Consider the following 19,543-nt stretch of genomic DNA (forward strand, 5'->3'; position numbering starts at 1 on the left):
CATGGCCAGTGTGGGCGGAGAATCTGGCCCAGATGAAGAACACTTGCAAGTATTTGGGATTATGGATGGGAGGTAGCTTGATAGAAGTTATTGAAAACAAACGGCATAGGGTTGAGGCAGGGATCCCATGCCTGTCCCACTGTGGGAGGTAGTTTAGAGGATTGATATCTGATAATACAGATAATTTTAAAACAATAGCTCTGTTCTGGGGCCAGGAGTGGGCCTGTATTTCTGCTGACTCCAGAGCTACTATCTGAAGCTATTTTGCCCCTAGGAACTCTCTTGGGAGTTCAGAGGGCTCTACTCTACTCAGGAGCCTGAGAAGTAAGGCTACCTGGTGCTGACATCATGGTCGGAGGGAGTGTACAGTAACAGATCAGCAGCTGTGCTCAAGCCATTGCAGGCCCTGCAGATGGCCAGCTCATCCGGACACAGCAAACACTGGCGTTTACTCCTAATCCATACCTGTGAGAAGAGTAGCAAAGAGCCCTGGCGGACTGCTGAGCCACGCGCCTGCGTTCATCCGGAAAGACCTGCTCAAGCTGCATCTATCTGACTAGGAAGATCATTTAAAAGTTGATAGATGTCAAAGAGGAAAAAGGAACTTAGTGCTGGTTGAACTCCACTTGGAGCTAGGCTCCCTGCCATGTGTTTTATGGAGAACTGACCTAGTCCTTACACAGACTAGCCTTCCTGGCTAACAGAGACACACCTGAAATCCTCGCGGTCAGGTGGCCAGGTGCTTCTCATGCCCAGATGAGTGTCATTTTCACACATATGATATGGGTTGATCTCTGTCTCTGTCTGTCTGTCTGAAGGTGGGGTGTGTGTGTGTGTGTGTTGTGTGTGTGTTAATTCCGAGGCCAAACAGTCGAGCAGCCATGACTGAGAAAACAAAGACAGAATATCCCCGGTGCCATGTCCCAATGTGGTGATCAGATAGTGAAGTGTTCGTAGGAAGAGGACAAAGAACACTGTGAATTAAGGCACTGGGAAAAAAATACATTAGGGGGAACATCAAGTAGATGGGTTACAGAAAAGCAAGGAAGTCTCTGTAATGGGCCTCAGATGCTGTTTGGTTTGGTGGGAGCTGGAGGTCTGTTTGCATATCTCCCTTTACACTACACGCCCAAAAGGATTTCACCTAAGTCATAAGGATGCTAGGAAAACACAGAGATGGTCCATACATGGATTTTTAAGGAGGCCAACAATAGCTAAGATCAGTTGGATCCAGCCTCTCGATGTCCTAGCTCTCCTCAATCATGAATTCTCAGTCAGTCAGTCAGTAAGCCTTGGAGAACTCAGTTCACAGGAGCATGAGAGAGAGGGAGAGGGAGAGGGAGAGAGAGAGAGAGAGAGAGAGAGAGAGAGAGAGAGAGAGAGAGAGAGAGAGGTGAAACAAGGGAGAGAAGGTGGTGTTAAAACCCCTTCCCTGACTGAGATGTAAACAGCATCTTTCCCTTGGGGGTTAGTCTGGGACTGTGTATTCTGATGCTACTTACTGGCCTTCAAGATCTGGTTGCAGGACCAGCCAAAGCATGTTCTCTCACACACCTTGCTCTACCTATTAAATGTTGATTGGTTAATAAAAATGCTGAAGCTTGGATTTGGCAGAGGAGAGAGAGTCAGGGGACCAGGTAGAGGAAGGGGGAGTGGGGGTGTGGTGGGGAGGGTGGGGGAGGTGGGGGTGTGGGTACCCAAAGAGCAGAATCCCATGGGATATGAAAATGCCACGTGGGCTGGGAGGAGGGACTCTGAAGTTCTGCATGGAAAGAAGAGGCCTACATGAATAACATTAGCAAGTATTTGGGGGATTGTGGATGGGAAATAGCCCAGACAGAAATGATTAAAGAGGAGCCAGGTGGTGGCGCAGGCCTGTAACCCCAGCACTTGTGAGACAGAGGCAGGCGGATTGCTGTGAGTTCCAGGCCAGGCTGGTCTACAAAGTGAGTGCAGGACAGAGAAACCCTGACTCAAAAACAAAACAAAACAGAACAAAACAAACAAACAAACAAACAAAAACACCAACAACCAAAAGAAAAAGAAAAAAGAAAGGTAGTTTAGAGGGTTGTTATCTGCCCAGCCCCAGGTAAATAAGGCTTATTCTAAAATACAGCAGGTGCCTGTGCCTTTCATTATGTTAGCAGGTTGGATAATACCACCATAATAATTATAGATATTTAATAATAAACACTATTAGATGTTTTTAATTTACTACAACATCTATCTCTCCTCCTAGGGTCCTAACAACAAACCAAGGTGCAGATCACCAAAGTTCCCTCCAGGGAAGCCAGTACAGTGGACTTACTTACAGAGCACTGAGAGAGAGAGGGTTACAGCCAGGGACAGGGACAGGGACAGGGAACATGAAAAGCTATGAAGTGAGCTAAAGCTAGCAGACTGAAAACAACAGTAAGGTGGCCAGTGGAATGAGAAAATGGAGGCCCAGAAGGCAGGTGCCAATGAGAGGGCGCCAAGGTGGAGCCACCTTAGACATTTGGACTCTGCTCTCGGTTTTGAACAGGATTGACATGATTTGTTGTACATTTAAAGATTATGTGAGACAGGCAGGTCCCCAAGGCTCAAGGGCCAGCCAATGTAGGTAATTGGCAAGCTCCAGTCCAGGAATAGATCTTACCCCAGTGAGTGAGAGAGAGAGAGAGAGAGAGAGAGAGAGAGAGAGAGAGAGAGAGAGAGAGAGAGTGTGTGTGTGTGTGTGTGTGTGTGTGTGTGTGTGGTGTGTGAGTCCATCCCAAGGTGGACAGTTCCTGAGGAATGAAACGTAAGATTTACCTCTGATTACTACATGATGAACACGTGTATTTGCAAAACCTGATCCCAGGGTGAACCCTGAGATTGTGAACTGTAAAAACCTGTTTTGTGTTTGGCATGGTTCAGCCCTAACACACACAGCTTTCTGTTTATTGTAAACATGTGATTATGGTGTGGTTTGGCCAGCTCTAGCACACACCTTTAATCCAAGAGCTTTCTGTACACAGGATTTAATAAAGTTAACCCTAGGTCAAGAGTCTGAACAAGAAACCAGCTGACAGAGATTAAAGCGCAGGAGGGACTTTGAGTTGAAGGGTATTTAAGATGGCATGGATAAGAAGAAGCAGGCCTTTGAGCTTTGAGCTAGCAGACTTTTGGCCTTGGGTATCTTGGCCTTTTCCTCCTGGGCTATCAGCTGAGCTAGTGAGCTTTTGGGACCTTTCCTCTGGGATGCGAGCTGAGTAGAAAGGTCAGCTGGGTGCTTTCTCTGCCTCTCTGAGCTAGCAGGTTATCCACACCAACATGAATACACACACACACACACACACACACACACACACACACACACAAACAGTTGAAAAGATGAAAAACAAACTCATCAAATGGAAAGGGAATGTGGGGAGAAATCAGCAGGAACCATAGGCAAGCTCCTAAAAGTCCTTAGCTCGTGGCATCAGGATGGACATCCTGGACATCTGGCAAGGTCCGTATTTATGTGAAGTGTTGTCTATTTGAAGCTCAATAAAGACTTAGTGCCAGGGGAGGGAGGTGGACTAGGGTTGGTCACATAGCATTTTCTGCCTAGCAGGTAATGGATCATAGACTCTCAGGAAGAAAAGAGGTGTTTAGAGCGAACCACTGTGTGCACACAAGCCCTGTAGGTACAGGGGAAAGTCTTTATTACTGATGGAAAGGCTTACATCCAGTTTATGGGTCAAGTTCCCACATGCCAGGCAAGGGCATGTTCCTAAGAACAGCAGAGCCTCAGGCAGCGTGTGAACTCTCTTCTCTTCAGATGTGTATAATTAAAAGTAAACAATGCATAGGATGATGCTACAAAGCTCTCACTTACAAACCACAGTGCAAATATGAAATATGAGCAAGCCCTTTGCTATCCTTCTGAAGCTTTAAGGTAAAACACTACCCCCCAAATATTGATACAGATGTATATTTTTTTCCACAAAGAAGACCCCATTGAGATAGTAGGGCTTTGGAGGGGGGGGCTTATGACCCTCCCCCCCCCAACCCCAGCAGAGGGGCTACTTCTGGTTGATGGCTTGGGGTTGGCAGGTGGGGGCGGGGAAGAGTCAGTTTTCTTTGAGAGAAGGCCACTAGAAGATTGCCCATGCTCCAGTGGATGGCTCATGAGTATGTAGGCGGCATAAATTAGACTCTTTGGGTTATCTTTAAAAAAAGAAGAAGAAGAAGAAGAAGAAGAAGAAGAAGAAGAAGAAGAAGAAGAAGAAGAAAACCATGAATTTGGGAGGGAGTGGAGATCACGGAGGTGGATCTGGGAGGAGTTACAGAGAATAGTGGGAGTGACTATGATCAAAACGCACTGTCTGCATACATGAAATTCTCAAAGAATTAGAAAGTCCACTGCATCCTAGAGGAGAAGCCATGGTGGCACATGTACTCGGAGCTTGTAGCAGAGACGGGTTGAGCTAAAACTCTCAAGGCTCGGCCCCAAAGTTTTCATAGCCTTCTGGAGCAGCAGCACCAGTTCGCAACCAAGCTTCCAAACACACGAGCATGTGGGGGGACCTTCGTATTCGACCCCATCACTTGACTTGGACTTCCCCAGTCACTCACACAGCACTCCTCTCTCACCTGTGCTCAGAGCAGAACTGACCGCCACGGCCGCCACAAACCCTGCTTTCAAAACCTGGAGAGGATCTCACCCCTTGCACTGGAGAATCTTTCAGATGACCCTCCTTGGAGCAGCACTCAGTGTACACACACACAGGCCCTGTCCCTTTCTGAGTCATTCAAGGGCACCGTCCTCTGATTTCCTCTGCCCCCTTATTCCAGTGTCCAACGCTTTCTACAACTGGAATGTGACTGACTGACTTTGATCTTTTAGGAGCAAACCAAATCCTAGCTCAAGCTGCCAAGTCAATTTTTCTTTGAACAACTGTTTGATTATCCAGACATATGAATGGAACTACCTTGACGTCAACCTGGAATGTATATATCAAACATAAGTAAATATATATGATGAACATATATACGTCGTTACTCAGTAGCTCTTGGGCCCATGGAAATCCTAATTCTCAGCCTTGTTTTACCTGATAATGACTTTGTCTAGTTCACTTGACTTTCATCTTTTTCCCCATTCTTTTCAAAGAACAGAGCTCTGGGAATCAATGAGGGGAGATTGTGTCTCCCTTAATCAATTGGTCCATTCATAAAAGCCATATTTGGGTGTTCCTTTTAAGTCAAAACATCACCCTGGTGGGAATTCCCCTTGTGGGATTTTTTTTCTCCAAATTTAGAATCTGTCTCTGTGTGGAACCAGGGTGTTTCAGAACAAATGACATCATGAAGACCCACAGAAGCAGATGTTCAGACTCTCTGTGGCCTGTGAACGCAATCCCGTGCCATCTACTGGGATGGAGACTGGCGGGACCATGCAGAGGGAGTTTCTAAGAAGAGTGGGTGGAAGGGCCCACTTTCCTACTTTGCTCTCATTAAACAGGAAGCATCTGGGCTGGACACGTTGGCAAGGGCATCCAACAGTGGGCACATGGAGCCAGGGCTCAAACCCACAGTGGGTAAGTGCTCTGGCTTCACTGAGCAGATTTCTAAGCTAGATGTTGAAATAATTTTCCATTCCACCTCACCTCCAGAAAGGCATGAGATAATGGGATATTTTTTAGCAAGGGAAAAAGTCCTATAAAAATGAGTGCATACATACTATATGGTGGGCAAGGTAACTCCCACCAGTAGCCAAGAGATTCCTGAAGAGACTGTTAAATTTAATAGGCTTTGAGGCCCAGTATAGGAGATAGGCATAGGTCTGCATGGATCTGTAAAGAGTTGAAAAAGAGAACAGAATGAGAAAACGGGTCAGAAGAGAGCTAAATGTAGCCAGCATGATGGCCCACGCCTGCAACCCTAGAAAGTGAGAAGGTGAAATGGGATGGTTGTTATTTCAAGGCTAGCTTGGGCTACATAGTGAAGCCCTGTCTCAAATGCACACACACACACACACACACACACACACACACACACACACACACACACACAGAGAGAGAGAGAGAGAGAGACAGAGACAGAGACAGAGACAGAGACAGAGACACAGAAAGAGAGACAGAGACAGAGAGGGAACAGATCATGCAGGAGAGTGGTGTGGTGTGGCTGGCACATGCTACATATGACTCATCTGTGAGCTCCTGACCATCTCAAATTCCTATGACCTCAATATGCACACCTCCTGTGACCTTGCGGCATCATCAGACATCTTCCTCCATGCCTGGCCTCTGTGCCACTGCTCTGTCTTCACACACTCCCCTATCTTTGCTTCAAGCTAACACATAGGTTTGCTTTTCCTCTTCAACCTACTCATCTCCTCCTTTCCTCTCCAAGACCCCAGGCTCCAACCCAGTTTCCATGGAATAATCACCACATTTACTTACTCTCTGATTATGCTGAGATCTGGCTATTTCCTTATACCCCATGCCTCTGTTGCTCCCACCTGCCCAGTTCCCCACTATCCATCACCTGGATCATTGAATTTGTTTCCTGATCCCTACTTGCTTTGCCTCGTCCCTATGGACAAAGACACAGTACTTTTACCACGTTAAGGTAAAGGCAGCGTGATGCCATTCTCTGCCCAGAGTCTTCTGGTTCTGCATAGCAGGTGTATCCCAGTTAGACTTAGTCAATTTGACATGGCGTGAAAGACACCTGTGAAGGGAGGCTCAGTTGAGGTTTTGCCCAGATCAGAATGGCCTATGAGCAAATCTGGGGCCGGATATCTTAATGGCCCAGTCCATTGTAGGTGGTGCCATTCCTGGTGGTCTTGGGCTGTGTAAGGCAGCTAGCTGAGCATGCGCCTGAGCCAAGCAGCAAACAGCTCCTCCGTGGTTTCTGTTGAAGTTCCCGTTTGGGTTCCTGCATTGACATCCCTGATTGGCAGACTTGTAAGCGGAACACAGTCCTTCCCTGAGTTGCTTTTGGACAGATAGTTTTATCTCAGCAACAGAGATAAACTAGAACAGAGCAGGAAAGCCGAACTCCTCGCACACCCTTCATGGTCTGGTCCCCTGTCAATTCTTGCATCTTTGTAGCCAGCCACTGTGAGCCACTGCACTGCAGCCCCTCGGGCTTCATGCCAGGCCTTGCCCTCTCCAGACCCACTCTTTGTCACCTGCCCTTTGCCCTACTTTTCCCTCTGCCAGAAATGTTTGTCCCTCAGATGCCCCTACAACTCCCACACTTCCTTCAGGCCTTGATGAAGGTGCCACTTTCCTGTTCACGCCACCCAAAACTGACTGCCTTGACATGTCTTATGCCCCGAGGGCCTCTGTTTCTCTCCCAGCTCTTAGCACCATCCAGCTTATTACAGAGAAAGTTGCTTACTGGCTCATGACTTACCTCCTACCTGAATGCAAGTCTTAAAAAGGTTGTGGCTTCTTGTCTTCTGCTTGCTGTTTTATTACTGCAGAATACATTGTCTTTTTTTTTTAATGTATTACATCTATTTAACTGGGGAGGGGAACATGCACATTCATAGTACATGTTCAGAAGGCAACATGAAAAAGTGATTTTTTTCCCCCTTCCACTGTTTGGGTCTCTGGGACCAAACCCAGGTCGTCAGGCTTGGTGGCAAGTGCTTTAGCCCACTGGGCCATCTTAACAGCTGAGAATGAGCAACTTAAGGCATCTCCTGTAGGCCGACCTGCTCCCAGCAGGACACACACAAGTCTTGTTCCATGTCTGTGTGCAAGTTACCATCAGGCTCACACTGTTCCTGAGCCTCGGGTACCTCAAGGGGCTGCTTCTGCCTACATCACGGATCAAAGGCTGCGAAGGTCTGAGGTATGAGGATGGTACCCAGCTTTTATGGAGTCAGGGAAAGCATGGCCAATGTTGCAAAGCTCTGTGGGGCAAGTGGTATAGGGGGACTCCAGGCCTCTACTTCCTACTCTGTGAACTTCTTCTGAGAATGACATGCAGTCCTGTATGTGTCATTTCTTCTAGAGCTGATGAAAGGTCATAACCTTTCCCTACTGTCATTTTGCCTCTCTCTATGAGCTGATGAAACTGTTCAAAGGACTGTTCCTTACAGTCAACCAGCCCACTTGTCCGTGGATACATCCTTCTTTCAGGCTCCTCTATTTCTCTAGGAAAACCATCTTGATGAAACCAGATGAGTTAGAGACAGTCACACCAAACAAATTTCAAGGAGTCACCTGTGCAGGAGGTACCGTCACAGGGGCTGCTCAGTAAATACTACAGCAAGGCCGACCATGAAGCAAGTCACTAGCTGGGTTACTAAACCCACTGGAGACCTTTGAGCACCACAGGTCCTTCGGGGTCCTTATAAAATCTGCCTCCAAACATAATGCTCCTTGCCTCTCTCCCCCATACCCTCTTTGCCATCAAATAACCCTCAACACCCTTGATGCCAGTCCTCTCAGAAAGGTTTGCAATGCCCCTGCTCCACAGTACTGAGCCCACCTCACGTGCTTAGCCCACCATGACAAGTGTGGTTCACTGTGCCTGCCTGTTTGGTTATCAGCCTGATCTCCAATCCAGACTGTGGACCCCATGATCAGGAGCTGTGTTCTGATTATCTGAGTGAGCTGGGTACCCAACACAAATATTTGCACTGCTGTGATATGGAACACCATTCTCTGATTGGATGGACAAGTACGTAGGTAAAAGGATGCATGGCTCAGTTGCGAACTGAGCGAATGCAGCCTCCATTAGCCCAGTGGAAGCTTCTAGATGAAAGAAGAGGAGAGGCCAGGAGAAGCACGCCCGCCCGCGGGGTTGGGCCGCCTCCCTACTGTTGCTCTTCTTCTGTATCCCTCAGTGCACTCATTTTCTCCGGGCTGTGTCACCCATCTGCTTGGCCCTTCCCGTCCCAGCATTTCTGATTCCTGCAGCAACGGTTCCAAATTGTGTGCCAAACTTGAAACAAGCTTTTCCAAAACGGCGTTTCTTGCCCGTGGCTTTCCCAGTCGATTTTCTACTGCTGACGTTTCTCCATGATGTAGCTTGTCTGTCTGGACTTGGGTGTGTTTGCCTCCCAGGAACAAGCAACTTTGCTGTATGGCTGGAGGATTTGCTATGCCTCCACCCCTGGTTGCAAGAGGGAAATGCATCCCCCTGTTGCCCTGGAAACATGGCATTTCACAGCAACAGAAATCAGGGGCAGTGGTGGTAGCTCCACCCACCAAGGGCTTGCTAAGTAAGCTTGAGAACCTGAGTAAGACCCCCCCCCCCCACACACACACAACACTCATAAAGCAGCTGGGTGTGGTCTGTGTTTATAACCCCAGTGCTGGGGAGGAGACAGGTGGGTCCCTGGGCTCTCTGGCCAGTCAGCCTACCTACTTGGGGAGCTCCGGACCGGTGAGAGACCCTGTCTCAAAAAAACAGTATGTAACGGCATCTGTGACGGATCTCTGGCTTACACACACACACACACACACACACACACACACACACACACACACACACACCATAGATGATACGCCCCACATATACATACATATAAAGCTAAAATTACTTGCCTTGCAGTACAGTAGCTCATGTAAACTCACAGAGCCTAGAAGTGGAGAGCAAGTGTGGGAAACTTCTGGCCCTGGGGCTCCTGGCTCCATTTTCTCGCAGCCTTCTGCAAACATGACAAACCGTGGTTACGTTAATGAGAAAGATTCTTATCGGTCAGCTATCCCCCTGTCTGGATAGACCGGGAGCCAGCTGGAAGGCGCACAGGCAGTGAGGCATTTTACAAGCATGCTCTGTGCTGTGGATCAGAATGCACCTGGGCTGCTTCTTACCTTCCAAACCCACTCCTTTGGAAGCGCCTGCCGGGGCTCCAGAACCTCGTGCTAAGCTGCAGAGGAAATGTTCTGCGTTCTGCTCTTGTTTTACATTGTTGACTGAAGTCGTAAAGTCACAAGACATGAGAGAGGGAAAGACCCTGGGAGATTAGCTGGTCTAACCTCCTTTTTTTCTTTTTTCTTTTTTATGGAAACTGTCAGAGTGACTTTCATTTTGAATTTTATGAGGCCTATTTGCGTTGACATGACTGATGGCCCGGCTTCCCAGACCTTCTCATAAAAAGCGGCAGCTTGCTTCCTGATGTGAAGGCTAGGCAGCGACAGCTCGATACTATCCTAACTTCCGGCCTCATATCCATCACTGAATGTTGGATGTAATTGGAGACTTATACCAATAGCCTTTCCTCAAAGGAAGAAAAGTGTGGACTGATCTGAGCCACTGCCCATCAACAACACAGGCTGGAGCCTTCTGAGCAGACAGGGACACCCAAGGTTCCCGGAGTCTCTTTGGGCTTCCCTTTAAACAACTGCTACAGGATAGCCAGCAGCATGCCCCCAGGGGGCGGGGCTAGGGGCGGGGGAGGAGCCATGACTGTGGACCCTGATGGCCTGAGAGTTCTATAGCTCAGGCGTGGTACAGGGAGCCAATGGGCGGCAGGTTGGAATTTGGGAAAGACACAAGGTTCACAGCTAGATAAAACAAAAATCAAAACCTGTTTTCAGAGGCCGTGGATAAGATCTAGAATGGAAAACCAGTTCTACACGATAGTTGGGGTTGGCAGTCCTGAGGGGGCTGTGAACTGACTTGGCAGAAAAAATATATTACTAAGGGTCAGGCTAGCCGCATGGGCCTGAGATTGCGGAGGCAGTGAGCAAGCCTTTTCTTTCCCCTTTTGATCGAAATTTATGGAATCCCCCAAACGACACTCCTGATACACTGTTAAAGAAGTTAGGGACTGGAGAGATGATTCAGCAGTCAAGAGGACTTACTTCTTTTGCAGAGGACCAGAATTTGCTTTCCAGCGCCCAGGCGGGTGGCTCACAACTGCCCTTAAGTCCCACCTCAGGAGATCTGCTACCCTCTTCTGGCCTCTACGGGAACCACTCTTGTGCACCGGTCCCGTCCCCGCCCTCACCTCTCACCTCCGCCCCCCCCCCCCCGCCCTGCCCCCGTATACATAGTCCTTTTTGGAAAATCTTAACAGCAACAATTTAAAAGCTTGGTGCTTCTAAGGTTGTAATATTAAAATTTTGTGTATGCCTGCATGGTGTTTGTGCATATGTATATGTGTGTGTTTGCATGTGTGTGTGGCCCCCGTGCCACTGCGGTACTGAGTCAAGGGTGAGGGACTGAGGATTTAACTCACACACACATACACACACAATAACACAGTGGGTCCTTCATGCTAAGAGAGTGTCAGCAGCAGCAGCAGCAGCAGCAGCAGCAACAGCAGCTTTTACTCAGTGTTCAAAAAGCCTTCTTATAGGCAGCATAACAGGAATGCCACTTGCAGGTGAAATCCCTCAAGAGGTGATTGCACACAGGAGGAAAAGTCCAGAGGAGGGGAGGGGTGTGTTCTCAGAGCAGTAAACATGACTAGCTAACCAACATAAACACAGACACGGAAGCTGCTAGAAACAGGACGTGAAACAGCAAGACAGGCAGGCAGCCCAGTCGGGCCTGGTTCCTACGTGTGTGTGTGTGTGTGTGTGTGTGTGTGTGTGTGTGTGTGTGTGTGTGTGAGATGTGATGTGAGCGTGTGGTTCAGAGGTCACCTTGTGGGAGTCAGTTCTTTCCCTCCCTCTCTGGCCCTGTTTTCAAGGTTTGTAAAATCTCTTCCAAATCTTGCCAGCAGGCTCCATTTCCTCAGTGCTGAAAGCATGTTAACAATAAGTGTTAGGTAGAGAATGCTGGAGGAAGACCATAGGATGGGGATTAGTGAGTGAAAACGGATGGGTGGTTTGATAGTAAGAACAGAAGCTGGTAGCCCACGTTAGACTGTCTAGCAAACAAAACCCAAGACTCGCCATTGTAATCCACCCAGGAGGGCATGCGCAGACAGCAAGGGTTGCTTTGAATGCTAGTAACTATTTACCTGGCAGAGCATAGCCCCACATCAAAAGGGCTTTGAGCCATCACTGGGGGATGTGGAGGTGAGGAGGTGTCAGCACAAGCAATGAGGAAAGAAGGACTTGTTAACACAGGCACCTAGGTGTCCATCAGAAATCCTACTATCTTGGCCGTGGTGAAAGCCGTATCTTAACATGGGAATCAGGTGGCAGGCGGAGCTAGCATACTTAGTAGACACCCGTTTGTTCCACCCACCCACTGACAGGAAAGCCAGCCGGAAGCAGTGAGAGGTCAGTGACAGAGACGATTCTTGCTCATTGTCCCCTCTCCCAGATGGCTCCCTGAGAATACTTCTCAGGGGACAGTGACGCCGATCTGAGTTTCTGAATGTCAGGCCAACATTACATTCGGTCTGAGAGGCACGCGGCCGCCCTGTCTTTTTATGTTACCAGTTTCATTTCAGTAAAATTCCATCCATGTATCTGTGTTCGTGAGGGGCTTGAAATGGAATTTGCTTTTAAAAGAAAAATATTCTATTTATGTGTGTGCATGGACATCTGTGTGTGTGACATATATGCAGGGTGTCCACAGAAGCCAGAAGAGGGTATCACATTTTCTAGAGATGGCATCTCTCCAGCCCTGGCTTTTCATTAATTTTGAAGTTTATTTTGTAGTCCTTCCCTCCTTCTTTGCTTGCCTTTCTTCAGTATAGTTATCATTATTGCTTTGAGACAGAGCTCACTCTACCCCCCCCCCCGAGCCCAGGGCTCACCCCAACTCAGGACCCTTCTACTGCAGCCTCCCCAGGGCTGGGATTAGAAGGCTGTGTCTCTAGCCTTATTGTTCCTTTCTTAAAGGAGACTAATAATATTGACTTGAGACCTTTATGTGTGTTTCCTTCAGATATTGAATTTAATATTTACTTTAGTTTGTGTATCTGGGGGGGGCGGTAGAGGGAGAGCATCTGTACCCTACAGAAGTCAGAAGACAGCTTGAGTTTCTCATTTCACTACGTGGATTCCAGGACATGAACTAAGTCACCAGGCACAGTGGTAAGCGCTCTTACCTGCTCAGTCATCTCCATGGCCCAAATATGAGTTTATCAGCATATATTTATATCTCAGATATTATGTTTTGATATTCATATGGTTCAAATATTTTTTGATTTCTTGTATGTTAGTTTCCAAACTTGCCCATTTTCCAGGTATCTTAATACACACACACACACACACACACACACACACACACACACACACACACACACACATCTTTAATTCTGTTGTAGTTAGAAAATGCCCTTTGAAAGACTTGAATTATTTCTAATTCTTGGTGGCTTGTTTCATACCCTAGAATAATGTCTGTGTCATATGTATTCACTGGAAGAGAATGCATGTCGTGTTGTTAGGTAGAATCTACAAGTATAAATATATAAATGGTTTGGTTTATAGTGTTCATTGTTTTGATCAAGTCTTTCCTTTTCCTGGTTCTCTACATGTTATCAATTGCTGAGAGATGCTGAAATGCACTCACTTCTCTTTTCAGGTCTATCAGCTTTGAGTCCATATGCTTTGAGCCCCTGTGACTTGGGACAAAAGCATCACATATAGATGTGATATCTGTATTTGGTCTTTTTGTGTCTCCAAGACCATAATCCCCAACAGAGACAATGTAAACAGAGAGATTGATTTGGGATCCTGGTTTCTGCCCATCACCACGAAAACAGGTGATAGAGCAGCTCCGCTCCTGGTGGCTAGAGGGTATGCTGGACACTGTGCATACACCATGGCAGGTCAGGAAGCTGAGAACAAGGCAGGGAGTAGGCAGAGATGCCCGGGACATGCCCCCTAGCAAGGACTCTTTGGAGTGCCCATTCCCCAAAGTTTCCAGAACCTCGCAACATGGTGATATCAACAGAGAACGAAACATTCAAACCATGAGACCGAGGACTGGGGAGATGTCTCAGTAGGGAGAATGTTTGCTGTGCAAGTCTGAGAATCTGAGTTTAATCCCCCAAACGGTGTAAGGCTGGGCAAGGCAGCACATGTCTGTAACTCTGCCACTGGGTGGGCAGACAGAGACAGGACAATCCCAGGGGATTACTGGCCAGGCAGCCTGGCTAAAAGAGCAAGCTCCAGGTTCAGTAAGACCCTGTTTCAAAAAAGTAAGGTCTATAGTATAATAGAGGAAGACACCTGACAGTGACCTCTGGCCTCCACATGTAAACACATGGGTGTGTACACATGGACGCACAAGTATGGGGTCATGGACTTGCACACACAGACACACAAACACAAACACACACAAATCAAGGCAGTTGGCATCTGAGGAAGTATACTGAGGGCCGACCTCTGACCTGCACACACATGAACATGCACATGCATGTACACATGCATACACACAAAGCAATGAACAATTTTTAGGTTTGCCTATCTCTAGTATTGAATGTTGTTACCATCAATGCTACATTGTCCTTTCTTTATGTGTTGCTTGTTACTGTTTCATCTTAATTTTATTAGAAATTATTTCTCTTCCTCCTGAGTTAAGCACTTGCCTTGACAGATTTCAAAATGTCTTGATTCCTGGGAAACTTGTCTGAATTGATACATTTCCCCCTCAAAGCACTGGCTTATTTACACTTGTAAAGCTGCTTAAGGCACCTTCTAGTTTTTTACTTTAATGGCACCTTCTAGATTTTTACTTTAATGGTTCCGTGAGTTCTTTTTCAACTTAAAAACCGTCTAATTGTGTACTGTGACTGTAAACTTAAAAGTTAGTATTGAGGACTGTAAAGAATGCTGGTGAGATGGCTCAGCGGAGAAAGAGCCTGATGGCCCAAGTTCAGCTCCCTGTGATCTGCACGGTCGACAGAGAAAACCCACTACACAGGTTGCCCTCTGACTGCCACATGCATGCCTCGGCCTGCAAGTACCTCGCCCAAATACATACATGTGGCTAAAATATAGCACTGTGGAGAGCGATGAAACAGCCATGGGTTCACAGCAACTTGTGCCTCTGGCTCAAAGGCAAAGGCCCAGGTCACTTACGTGCCTCACGGATTTGGCCTGGTTCCTCCACCAGCCCCCTGTGGGAGTGATGTAACGTGTGAGGCCGCAGGGGCCTGCAGGTGGGTGTGAGCCCCAGCTGAAGGACAGTGAGCTTGCTTTCATTTGCTGTTTCTATAAACTCCTTGAAAAGTTAGCTCAGAGCAAAAGCCAACCAGCTCACCTGCTCAGAAGAGTCAGAGAAACACTGGACCCCTGCTTGCTTGTCTCCAGCCATTATGTTTCTGGAATTCATTTCTGAGTAACTGCAGTGTGGTCAGAGGACATTGGTTATTTTAGAACCTGCTGATTTTTTTTCTTTTAAGGTTTATTTTATTTTTCATGTATGTGTGTGTGTATACGCAGACTTACGTGCAAGGCTGCCCAAAAGAACCCACAGTAGGCATTAGAGGTCGCTTGGAGCTGGACTTACAGGCATCTGTGAGCTGCCCAATGTGCTGGTATCCAAACCCTGGTCCTCTAGTGCAGTAGTAAGTGCTCTTAACTGCTGAGCCATCTCTCCCAGAAGCAGAGTGAGAACAGGAAGTGTTCTCTGAGAATTCAGGGTCCACCCCCAGTGACCTACTTCCTCCAGCAAGGCTCCACCTCCTAAAGGTTATATAGCCTCCCCAAACCCAAAAGTGTATCAGGACATTTCTCCTCTAAACCCCAATATAGAATTGAAGTGACCCTGGATTCAAAGTACCAAAGCATTGGGTTTTGTTTTTGCTTTTTTGTTTTTGTTTTTGCTTTCTGGGACAGGGTTTCTCTGGATCTGTAGACCAGGCTGGCCTTGAACTCAAAGATTCACCTGCCTTTGCTTCTCAAGTGCTGGGATTAAAGGCATGCACCACCACTGCCCTGTCTGTTTTTGTTTTTGTTTTAAAAGATTTATTTATTTATGCACACAGTGTTTTGCCTACATGTCACCTGCAGGCCAGAAGAGGGCACCAGATCGCATTATAGATGGTTGTGAGCCACCATGTGGTTGCTGGGAATTGAACTGAGGACCTTTGGAAGAGCAGCCAATGCTCTGAATCTCTGAGCCATCTCTCCAGCCCCTGTTTTTGTTTTTTAAGAGTGGGAGAACTATGAATGTGTAATGACATCAAGTGACATTTCATATTATGGTGCGATACACTGCACGGTGGTTATTATATGTTTTTAAAGTTACCATTCAAGATATATGTTAATAGACTTAAAAGTGAAACATATGACATCTGGGATTTGCTCTAAATACTGCCCCCAAAATTATATTTTGTAAATATGTAAAAGGCAACAAAAACATTGAACAAATTATCTTGATAGTTTAAGATGTTAATTTGGTTCAATTCTCTTGAATCAATAAAAGTACAAGTTTAAATGAACTTGGCTGCCTTTTGAACTCTTCAAACCTGGTCAAACCTGCACAAATGCATAGCTCCCAAGCTCATGACACTGACACTCAGTCTAAGTGTCACTAAGTCACCTAGACACTTACATTCGAGCTCAGCTGGGGCCACAGAATAAGGGACTTATTCATTTCTCCGATAATTCATATGCTTGCTTCACATCTTCCTAGGGGACGTTGGTATGTGTGTTCCAATATCTTCCTAAAGTTTCAGTTGTATATTTGTATATTTCCCAGGGGTCAAGACCCTAAAGAGCAAGGATCCATGCTCAGCTCCACCAGCCGTGCTGGGCCATTGTCAGTCTGGGCAGAGGGCTTACTTACCATCAGGAGGGTTAGCTTCCAACACTGGGAATTACCACAATGCCAATTTTTGTTTTGTTTTGTTTTTTGGTTTTTCAAGACAGGGTTTCTCTGTATAACCTTGACTGTCCCTGAACTCACTCTGTAGACCAGACTGGCCTTGAACTCACAAAGATCTTCCTGTCTCTGCCTCCCAAGTGCTGGGATTAAAAGAGTGCACCACCACGCCCAGCTACCACACTGTTTTTAAGGTGACACCCTCACCCGGGTTTTGCCAATGTTATTGTCAGTTTTTTACAACCTGATGTCTTTTAGGAAATGATGAACCTTTAAAGTCTCTCTTTGCCAATCCACATGCTGAAACCTTACCTCCAAAGCAGTGGTGTTGGAAGGTGGAGCCTTAGCCGGCAGATGAGGACCCATGAGCAGTACTGGTGCTCAAGTAGAAGACACCTCTGTCCCTCCCACTGTTAAAGGGCACAGCTACGAAGAATGAGCCCTCACCACACAGCCAGTCTGTTGGCATCATGGTCCTCGTCTTCCAGCCTCCAGAAAGTAGGAGATAAAGGATGGTTTCTAAGTCACCTACTTATGGCGTTTGACATTTCAGCCTACGGAATTTTCCATTTGATCATTTTGTGCAATCATGGATTGAGATTAAGTACTGGAATGTTTGCTTGCCTAAGTTATTCTACGTTAATCCCAGGACCAGGCAAAGCATTCCACTCTCTGAGAAAGCTCGTTGTTATCCAAAATTATTTCCTTATTTGATTCTTCATCCTGCTTTCTCCTCAGAAACAAACATATGTGTATATATTTATATCTTTATGAAATAGTAATTTAGTGGGAGTAACAAAACACCTGTATAATAATGATGCCCATTTAAAACTTCGTTATCAAGAACTATATCCATAATTGAGGAGCTTACCACCAGGGTTGGAGAGTTGGCTCAGTAGGTGTGAGCACTTGCTGCTCGTCAGAGGCAGCAACCATTAGCACATGCAAAGATGTGTCATACACACACACACACACACACACACACACACACACACACACACCTCACAAAAAGGAAAACAAAAGGAAACCTTAAAACAATACTAAGTTTTAATTTTATGTAAATTTTTATATTTTATACTAACTAAGTTTTCCTTTGGGGCATAATTATGAATCCATTGGTCCTTTATAGGCCTAATTTACTTCAAGAGTCCTCAAAAAACTAATACTTTGTGCCAGAACAGCCCCAGCTCCATCCAGAGACCCTTAAGTTGGGTCCTGTGCCCCTTGGCTGCTGCCCCTAGCATGTTTTTAAATAAAACCCCTTCTTTCTGGTAACAGCAGGCTATTTCAGGCTCTTTGTGACTCTCCCAATACAAGGGCACATCTGTCCTCAGAGGGGTCCTGGTTTCTTTTCCTTCACAATCGAGTTAAACAGTGGGCCTGGGAGGGTGCAGATGAAAGGAGACTGGGGGAATCCTGCCAAGGCTGCCGAAGCATCTGCTTTGGAAAATGACCTGTCAGCTAAATCATGGTTTCCACTGGTTTTTTGTTTTTGTTTTCATGTTTTGTTTTGTTTTGTTTTGTTTTGTTTTGTTTGTTTGTTTGGTGCTATATGGAGTTGAGGATGTAGCTGAGCTGGCAGAGTGCGTGCCTAGCATGCAGAAAGCCCTGGGTTTCTCGGCACCCTATAAAATCAGGTGTGACAGCCACGTCTGCAATCCCAGCTCTTGCAATGTGGAGGCAGGAGGAGCAGAAGTTAATACCAGCTACACAGTGGGTTCAAGGCCAGCCTAGGCTACATGACCCTGTCTCAAAAACAAAACAGGAAGCATGCTCCATCACAAAACCCCACTTTTCATAAAGTAAGTGATGCCTTCCAGCACTAACACTGTGTATGTACCTCTAGCAACAGCCAGCTCACTAAGCAGGTGACCTAGCATACTTCAGCCTGTCCCTGAGGGCAGGGACAGTAGGAAATCGCAGGAATTAACACCCCTACTCTGTCCTCTTGGCCATAGAGCCTTAGATGCTGCTTGTTCAAATACCTTATTTCCCTACCACGTGACAGCACCGGGCATAGTTTATAGAGACAGTAGCAAACATGGAGATTAAAAAAAAAAAAACATGTTCATGGAGGTCTTAAAAACAGAAACAAAGGCACAGATTGGAAAATGGATACACCCAGACGCGGACCAAAAAAAAAAAAAAAGGACATTGGCGATAGTGAAGTCCAGGGCTAGAACAGAGCTCAGTATGGACGAACACTGCCCAAGTGGAGGATGTGGGTGCGATGGCATGTGGCCATGTCGTCAAATGCCCTGTATCTGATGTTTCCTTCTTCACCCCCCTTTTAGATTTAATTTAATTTTTGTGTGTGTGTTTTGTCTACATGTATATGTGCATACTATATGTGTGTTTGGTGTTCTTGGAAGCCAGACGAGGTTATCAGATTCCCTGGAACTGGAGTTACAGATGCTTCTGAGTCATCATGTGGGTGCTGGGAACTGAACCTGGGACCTCTGCAAGAACAACAGATGCTCACAAACACTGAGCCATCTATTCGGCCCCTTGCTTTGTGTCTTATAAGTAGCTAGTAGAGACTGGTTCCTGCTGAAACGCTAATGCTTTCTGATCTCCACCCACCAGAGGATAATGGAGAGAGGGGGGTTTATGTGGGGGGGGGGCAGGGAAGAAGGAGAAAGATCTGAGGGATGGAGTGAGAACTACACACGGGGAATACAGTGAGTCAAGAGACCAAAGTAAAAGTAGAGAAACCAATACAGAGGTGATGACTGGTGTGCAGAAGGCATTTGCAGCGAAACGGGAGAGGCAGAGGGAGGAGGTGACTAGACAGGGCCTTCGCTGGACTCCAAGTACAGCGGACAGAAGCATCAGCAGGTGATGTCTGTAACTGAACTCAGATCTAATGTGGCGCGGCAGGACCAGGCTC

General features: G+C 46.7%; 1 long non-coding RNA gene across 1 annotated transcript in view; it reads right to left on the reverse strand.

Moving 5' to 3' along the window:
- Nucleotides 1-9,874, reverse strand: part of LOC311597925 — a 30,272-nt gene extending 20,398 nt beyond the window's left edge. Inside the window, exons 1-2 of the long non-coding RNA XR_014779401.1 lie at nt 9,789-9,874; nt 9,519-9,622 (exon numbers count right to left, since the gene is read on the reverse strand). This is a non-coding gene — a long non-coding RNA (uncharacterized lncRNA). The remainder of the gene's footprint in view (nt 1-9,518; nt 9,623-9,788) is intronic.
- Nucleotides 9,875-19,543: the final 9,669 nt, after the last annotated feature.

This window comes from Acomys minous, assembly GCF_964271855.1.
Source record: "Acomys minous genome assembly, chromosome: 5".
In the NCBI taxonomy this organism is placed as follows: Eukaryota; Metazoa; Chordata; class Mammalia; order Rodentia; family Muridae; genus Acomys; species Acomys minous.